This window comes from Triticum aestivum, chromosome 7B (genome assembly GCF_018294505.1).
Source record: "Triticum aestivum cultivar Chinese Spring chromosome 7B, IWGSC CS RefSeq v2.1, whole genome shotgun sequence".
Classification (NCBI taxonomy): Eukaryota; Viridiplantae; Streptophyta; class Magnoliopsida; order Poales; family Poaceae; genus Triticum; species Triticum aestivum.
Genome location: NC_057813.1, coordinates 36,916,995 through 36,925,379, shown reverse-complemented (window position 1 = coordinate 36,925,379; position 8,385 = coordinate 36,916,995). Strand labels below are relative to the sequence as shown.

Here is an 8,385-nt window from a genome sequence, read left to right as displayed (position 1 = left end):
AATTTACATACCAACTGAAGAACCATTGATAGACTCATGTGCAAATGCTCCCAGTTTGAGAGATTATCACCAGTCCATGTTGCAGCATATCGCTGGCTTCCTATGAAACCAGCTCGTGTAAGAACGAATGGCCGTTTTTCTGCATTGGACATCACCATTCCTTCATAAGTAGATCTTGCCATTAGCATTCCATAAACCTGAAAATCATAAACATTAAAGCATGAACACATATAAAAAACTTGTATTGCCAGTTTCTTTTTATTGCCAAAGCGAAAGAGACATTACATTATGATAGTAAGAATGATTCTGGACACCACCAATATCAGTATCTCCTCTATGTATATTGCTCTCAGGCATTGTTTTGGTAGTAGTCTGCAAGTTAACACCATCACTTCCATTTGCATAAGGAAATATAAAATAAGATGGCAAAGAATAAATGAATTGTGATAAGAGCATATACTGTCATAGCAGGCTCGTTCATATCATTCCATATTCCATCAACGCCGTTGGAGATGAAATCCCTTACTAATCTAGCCCACCATGTGCGGATTCTTTCACTGGTGAAATCCGGGAAAACGCAGTCACCAGGCCATACTTCCCCTGGAATTGTAGGACATTAGGCATGTTCGACTGGTAAAATCAGTAAGATGACAAGGCGCTCATTTAAGTCAGTGAAACATACCAATGAATGGGCTACCATCTGCCTTTTTAATCCACACATCATTTTCTGAACCACTATCATACACAAAGTAACCCTTCTCTTCCTTTATTCCCGGGTCAAGCATCCAGATTGATTTACAACCGATGGAATGTAGATCATCAACCATAGATTTTGGATCAGCGAAACGGTTCTGTAACATATCAAGTTCAGACATAATCATTGGCCGTGGAAGAAACTTGTCCCGAATCACTTAGAATGACACTTGTGTAGACTATGGAATTCGTCTAAAATAGACGGGTTTTGCTAGACAATAATAGTCAGGAAAAAAGGGAGGCTCTGTATGGCACTTTGAAGCAGTATACATTTTAAGCATGCTATTTTCATGTAGCAACTATCATAGAAAGGTACTTACATTGTCAAATGTGAAGCATCTAAAACCGTCCATGTAGTCAATATCCATCCAAACCACATCACAAGGAATGCCTTTCTCCCTAAATGTTCTAATAACCTGTGAAAGGACTAAATAAGTACAACATTGAAATATCATCACTAGCATATTTTTAAGCCTCCTCTGGAAGTAATAAGTAACTAAGTATCAACAGGAAAATAACAACACTACATAGTCTTAAGCGGTCCGAGTGCATTCGACATTTATGAAAAGCTAATGGAAAAATTATCATAGCAATAAGTAACTAAGTATCAACATGAAAAATATCAACACTAATTTTTTTTGAGTCGTAACACTACATAATCTTAAGCATGATTATCACAGACGTCACGGAAGTACATCATGCATTCATGCTATGATAAAAAAAAAGGGCAAGATTTCAACCTATGCCACTTCAAAACATAGCAGCAATCAGAAGAATGCCACCTAGTTTCTCGAAATCAGGATTGTGCCACACAAAAATGTCACTTCACCTATTTCCCCAATTCTTCCCCAACTGTGTTTCTTTCATCTTCTCTTCCCATTTTTCCGCAACAGCATTTCCCACTTTGCCCTTGCCTTACTTGGACAGAATCGAAGTACCAAGCCACAGCAATCTTGGGCCAATCCAAGTCGACTGAAGTCACAGAACCAATCAATTCGTGACCAAATAGGGAGGCTTGAGCAGAGTGCTCCACGACCATGGCTCGTCAAAGCTGGTAGCGGCGGGATCAAACCACGACCATGGTAGCGGGGAGAGATCGGCGGGATGGAGGCGGCCTTGCTTGGATCTAGGCTAAGCGGTGGCATCTGCGTTGAGCTCGAGCGGTGGCATCTGCGTTGAGCTCGAGCGGCGGCGCGTCGGCCGCGACTCCGCGAGGGCGAAGCCAGCGGCGGAACAGCGTCTCGGTCTCGCCGGGCGTGGTTTGATTAAATCAAAATTAGGCAGGGGCAAACATAGAAATTCAGTCGACATAGTAAAAATCGTCCTCGAACTCTTTCAAAAGTTTAGAAATCGTCCCTCAACTATCAAAACCGGATTAACCTAAAAAAAACTATCAAAACCGGATAATTTTCGTCCCTCACGCTGCTTCGGGCGGTTTTCGTCCGGCATAAACAGTAAACCCGGTGAACAGTAAATTCAAAAAAATAGCAAACAAAAGAAAAAAATCTGAAAATTTGTGAGTTCAAAATTCCTCACGTGTGCAAGGTGCGTACAATTTTTCATATTGTTTGGGCATTCCAGGTGTTCAAGACAAAAAAAAACTGTAAATATGTACGCTGGTGAACCATAAATTAAAAAAATAGCAAAAAAACTCAAAAAGATATGAATTTTTTTGGCATCAAAGATGTTTGGTTGTGCAAGGTGCGTGCATATTTTCGTGCTCAAATGACATAGGAGGAGCTCTAGCAAAAAAAAAACAAAATAGTTCACTTTTCTAAAGTTTCTTTCCCAGCTTTTTTTTTGCCACGAGCTCCCACAATGTCCAAACACCATGAAATTTTGCAGGCATATTGAGCACCCAAGCATCTTGGTGTCAACATTTTTCATATTTTTTTGAATTTGTTTTCTATTATTTTCGAATTTACTGTTCATCTACGTACATATTTATGGTTTTTCTTTTTGGCACGAGCTCCTGGAATGTCTAAATAGCACAAAAATTTGCACGCACCTTGCGCACCTGAGGAACTATGATCCCATAAATTTTCAGATTTTTTTGATATTTTTGCTATTTATTTTAAATTTATTGTTCACCGGTTTACTGTTCATGCCAGACGAAAACCGCCCCAAGCGGCGTGAGGGACGAAAACTATCCAGTTTTGATAGTTGAAGGACGAAAACTATCCGATTTGAACTTGAGGGATGATTTCTAAACTCTCGGAAGAGTTCGAGGACGGAAAATATACTTATCCCTAAAAAAAATCAGTCAAGGATAATGGACCGAACTACACTGCCTATTTTCTTTTTACTTCCTTTCTGTCTACTAGTCTTCACTTTCTAAGCTAAATATGATTAAATTTAAAATGTTTAACTCCATTTGGCATTTGTTTGTCCGTTAGGTTAAAAAAACGTAAACTAAATCTCACTTTTCATGCTTTTTTTTGGAACTAAATATTTACCAAATGCTAGACAACAACCGAGGGTTATTCATCTTACCCGAGTGGCTGTGACGAGACACTTCTTCAGGAGCCCATAGGGTCGGTGGTCAGTTGTTCATATTAAAGCATCACCAACCGTTCCATAAAAACTACCCTTAAATATGATTTTATGGGGTGTCTATAATTTACGAGAGGTTGACATGTGAGTTGCTTTTGCAGTCCCGTAAATGTTTTCCATACAATATGGTTTTCCCATTTATCTTCAAATTAATGTACAAATGGCATATACTCCATTTCGTTCCTAAGGTGTTTAACCATTGGAGTACATGCCAATTCTATCAACATAGTAATTCATCTACAAGGCAAAATCACACAACTTAAACGGGAATTCTTGGGTACATAAAAAATGGATGAGCAAATTGTTAAACACCTTAGGAACGAAAGTAAACGATGATCGGTCGAGCGAGGTCTGGCGAAGCAACAGTGATCACGCATGGGAGGAGATGCCTGGAGCCAAGAGGGTGACAGGCGGCTGTCGGTAGTGAGAGAAAGCCGGCTGGCGTGGGGTGGCACAAGCGGCGGCTGCTGGTCATCTCGGACATTGAGAGGCAGGAGGTGGGACGCCACGGGGACGCGCTGGTCAGCGGCGGTCGGGGCGGGGACACAACGGCCAGCTAGTCGACAACGTGAGGAGACGGGTGTGCGCGGGAACTGATTTTTCAACGGCTCCCGCGACGTTTAGGGAAAATTATACATGGAGCTCCATCTCCCCCTGGATAGAGGCGGAGTTGGTCTGATTATAGGGGTTTCATAAATTATTTCTAGATTAATGGGAACTGTTGGAGCATGTTTTTAGCCCAACTGCCCCTAAGTCAGAAGAATTTACAGGGTAGGGCAACTGTTGGTGATGCTCTTAATTCACATTAGCCTTTCTTAGGTTAGGTGTAACATACTAAACTATAACTGCTTTAACAAACTACACACCAGAGTACATGATAACATACTAAACTAAAATTGCTTTAACAAACTACCACTTTATGCCCCCCTCCCGCGACACCCTACCCTCCTGCGTCGCCACCCGCGAGGCGCCCGGGGAGGGCTCCCAGATCCTCCCGCCTCCGGCCTCCCCTCCTCCTCCCTCTCCCCACGTCGCCGCCAGGGGGCGCGGCCGGGCGAAGCCCGACCGGCGGCAGCGGCGGGGAGGGGGGGGGCTTATTCCTCCTCCGACATGATGGGGCGGCGTGGGCGTCTTCATCGGGTGCGGGCGCGGGACGCCGCAGCGTGGCGGCGCACGGCCTTCTGGCGGGCGTGGTGCTACGTGGCCGGCTATGCGGTGGAGCGCACCTCGCCGCAGCGGCCGAATCCGTTCGGCAGGCGGCGTGGGCGGCGGCTGGGGTCCGGCTTCGGGCTCCCGGCGGCTGCATTGGTTCCTCTCCGTCGCGGGTGTGCGGCGATGGTACGGCTCGGCCGGTGGCGGTCTGGCGACCTAGTGGTGGTGGGCGGCGGTGCGTGTGGTGGTGGTGCTTCCACTTGGCGGCTATCTGTGCGTGGAGGTAGGGGAGTGGCTTGGACAGGGGCGGCGGCACTGACGGTGTGCCAGCTACGGCGCGAAGGCGGGAACTTTACGGGCCTCAGAGATCCCGGCCGGGCCTGTGCGGCCACGGGCCTGGTATGTCCCTGCTATTGCGTCCGGATGCTACCGTCTTCGACGGTGGAGGTGGGGCCCTCTCGCGTGCCGACGGTGCTGCTGCCCTAGTCCCGGCTCCTCTTCTTCACTGTGCCATGCTTCACGGTGCCGTGGTGAGACAGCGTAGGAAGCTTCGTGGCCGGGTTGGCGCAGGGTGGGGGTCTGTTTGGTGGCGAGCTCCGGAGTGCCTGAGGTGAAGGTTGGTATCGGGAGAAATCCCCGTTGGCTTGGCCGACAACGATGCCGTGGCGCTTGAGGGTGCCGCTGAACCTTCCTGAAGGGCGTCGGGGTTACCCTTCCTCTCTCCTCACAGTGTACCGGGGGAAACCCTTGGCAGCAGCGTCGTCATCATCGCGTTCCTTCTTGGAGGTGTTGATTGGTATCGGTGCTTCAGAGGCTCGGAGCTTGGTGGGCGATCTCCGGTGGATGCAGCGGCCACGAGGCTTCTTTTTTTTGTCGATTGGCATTTGTTTCTCTTGTATTTTCTTTTTCATTTCTTTTGGGCGTGACTGTGCTGCTTCCGCCCCAGCACCTATCATTGGTTGTCTCGGTTGGTTGCTTTGTACACAAAGCAGGGGAAAACCCTTTTTCGGTAACTACCACTTTATTCATAATAAGTAAAATGAATGAATTGATGCTGCCCAACTTTCTTTAAAAGATACCTCAAGGACTCTCTCGGAAGACTTGTAGCTAAAGCGACATTGATGATAGCCAAGAGCCCATTTTGAAGGCATGGACACAGTTCCTACAATAGAAAAAGGGTGTGCATTAAGTGGACAGCAAGTTACATCTAAATTACAATTTTGTGTTTCTCTCATGGCCAATTAGCACATGGATGTGGTCACGAAGAAGAAGCAAGATGTTGTCTTAGTCACTCTTATATAGATCATGCTTTTTCGAAGGAAAAAACTGCAGGCACAATAACATAGAAAATATCCAGACATGGACACCCTATTGCGATACTAAAATTTTGCACAACTTCATCGCTCAAGATACAAAGCTCTCTTTAAATGTCTTGAATCTCAAATCACAGATGGCTTGAGAGACAAATGTTTTTTTAAACATTTACCATAACATTAACAAGATTTGCAGCTTTATCATAATAGAATCAGATATTCCAGACTAGAAAAACAAGTTGTCATACAAGGCAGGCATATGCAACTTCACTATATATATGTGTGCAAGATTAAAAATTTGACAAACATATTTTACGTTTTTAGCATTTCAAGAGTGTGAACACTAGGCATCAATACTGGAAGAGAGGTTATGAGAAAAGAAATACCAATCGTGTGAGACAAGGATGACACCACTTGAGCTGGTGTATCAAATGGCCCAAAAGTAATGATAGGGTAAGCAGACAGGGCAGCAAACTTTATAGTAGATTCTTGTCTCAAGTCAATCTGTAATAGAATACGGTTGTTGGTTAAAGAAACACCCATCGGCTCAATGAAAACATGCATCTCCTATATATGTAGGGTGTACCTAGCTACGGCTATAAGGTGCAATATTGAAGAAACAACCAATGGAATTGGACCATGTTAGCTACTATTATATAGAAATTTATCGCCAACAACAAATACGATATGTTTCATCATCAAGAATTACTTAAACAATTGATCTTCTAGACATGTGTGTTGGAAAAGTTAAATAAAGTTACTACCTCGCAACGGCGTGTGTTATCAGCTAGGACACCGAGACTCTTTCCATCTGGGAGGATGGACAACACCCAAGGGTGTGATTGATATAGTGAAGTGGTTCCTGACCCGTATCCCCATGCATCTGTGTTCCAGGTGAAAACCTAATGGAGATCAAAGAGAGATACCAGGAGAGTTCAATCAAATATTAGCTAAGAAATGAGCAACATAAAACATAATAACATATGTGATGCTTACTCGTTTCACGGTTCGTTCAAGTGGGCCACTTGCTTCTCCTGTGCCGTAGAAAGATGTCCCAAAAGGAAGCTGCTAAGGATATATATTGATGTAAGCCTATGTAAATTTGGTTTTGAGCCACATTAGTTGTTAAAGAAGCAGCAACAAACACCCAAAAAACAATTTTAGGATACTAGACCAATCAAGGTTAAGGCAACACTACTAGTGTCCATTGATTTTATCATCTTGAAAAATCATTATAATGCAAAACAAAGTAATGGGTACTACATTACATTGAAATGTTCACAATGTGGTCGGAGAATGATAAAACATTTGTGGTGTAACATTCTTGAGTGATTATCGCATTGGCCAAATTGTTGTTGTAATTGAGACAACTAGATATTAAAGGGTGTTGATGATTAGGGATTGCGATGAAATATAAGTGTGGAGTGTGTGCGGGGGCCTTATAAGGTTGTCGTAACTGACAAACTTCAGGTTCTGTCACACATGTTGAGGTGCAACCTACTGATATGTGAAAGTGTACCTAGAATATTTAATGGGTTTTGATTGATTAATGATAAGATAAATACAAGACTAATGTTTTTATTGAGATATCTCAGATTTAGTCCATGTGTTAGTTAAAAAGAATTAGTGGTGATCCCTAAGAACGAGAAACATGAAGAGAAGCTACAGTTACAAATTATCATAGGCTTGTAGTGGAGCAATTTCCACATTGAGTCCTTTGAACAATCGTACTATAAAGAGGGGCACTTGCACTTAAACTAGGGATGGTCACAGTGCCAAATATGTAATATATCCCTCAAACTTTCCAATGAAAAATTGCAGTTCTCCATATTTCATACATCTCTGAAACTATCATACCAATCGACACATACCTCTGATCCTAGTGAGAAATCGTAAGAACCAATCGGTAGATACCTCTAATCCTAATAAGAACAGAGCTGATGAGAAATCCTAAGCGTATACCTGGAACTATCGAGCTTAGTTCCTATAACTACTAGACTCTTATTTCGTTCAGGTAATGCTCTGTTAAGGGCGATACCTCCGAATGGATGGTGTCCAATACCTCAAAGTCTGTAAGGGTTGTTGCACCAGAGCAATTTCCAGTATGGGTCCAAAACTTCTGAGTGGTGTTGGTATAGAACATGGGTTTAGATGTTTCCAGTCCATCCATTTTCACATGGTGTTCTTTTAGATCTAGAACTTCTAGGCGAAATTAGTCTGATACTACCGAGTGATGTATCTTTGTTGTGGAAAGAGAATGCGCGGATGTTGTCTAGAAGACTAGAACCTTCGTGTGTTCATGTTCGGTACCATCACGCTAATTGCTAAGCATGGTTCTAGAGGTGTCTCTGGACCGCTTGGTATCTCAGGGTGTTACTGGTATTCTTTCGGGAGCCATTTTCCCGTCGGGCCATTCAAATTTTGAACATATATGAAACTTTTGGGGACGTTACTTTTTTTTGTCCAACAGTCAGATTTCGGGCCTACGTATATAACCAAACCCCATCCCTTGAGAGGGTGAGGCTTTTGAGACCCTTGGCTGACAGAGAACCCTCTTTGTGCTCTCACTCTCTTTGCCCCACTCCACCCTTGCGTGGATTCACACACACACACG

At 43.8% G+C, this 8,385-nt stretch overlaps 1 pseudogene; it reads right to left on the bottom strand.

Moving 5' to 3' along the window:
- LOC123159574 (alpha-glucosidase 2-like) overlaps positions 1–8,385 on the bottom strand; it is a 15,149-nt pseudogene that overhangs the window by 5,902 nt on the left and 862 nt on the right.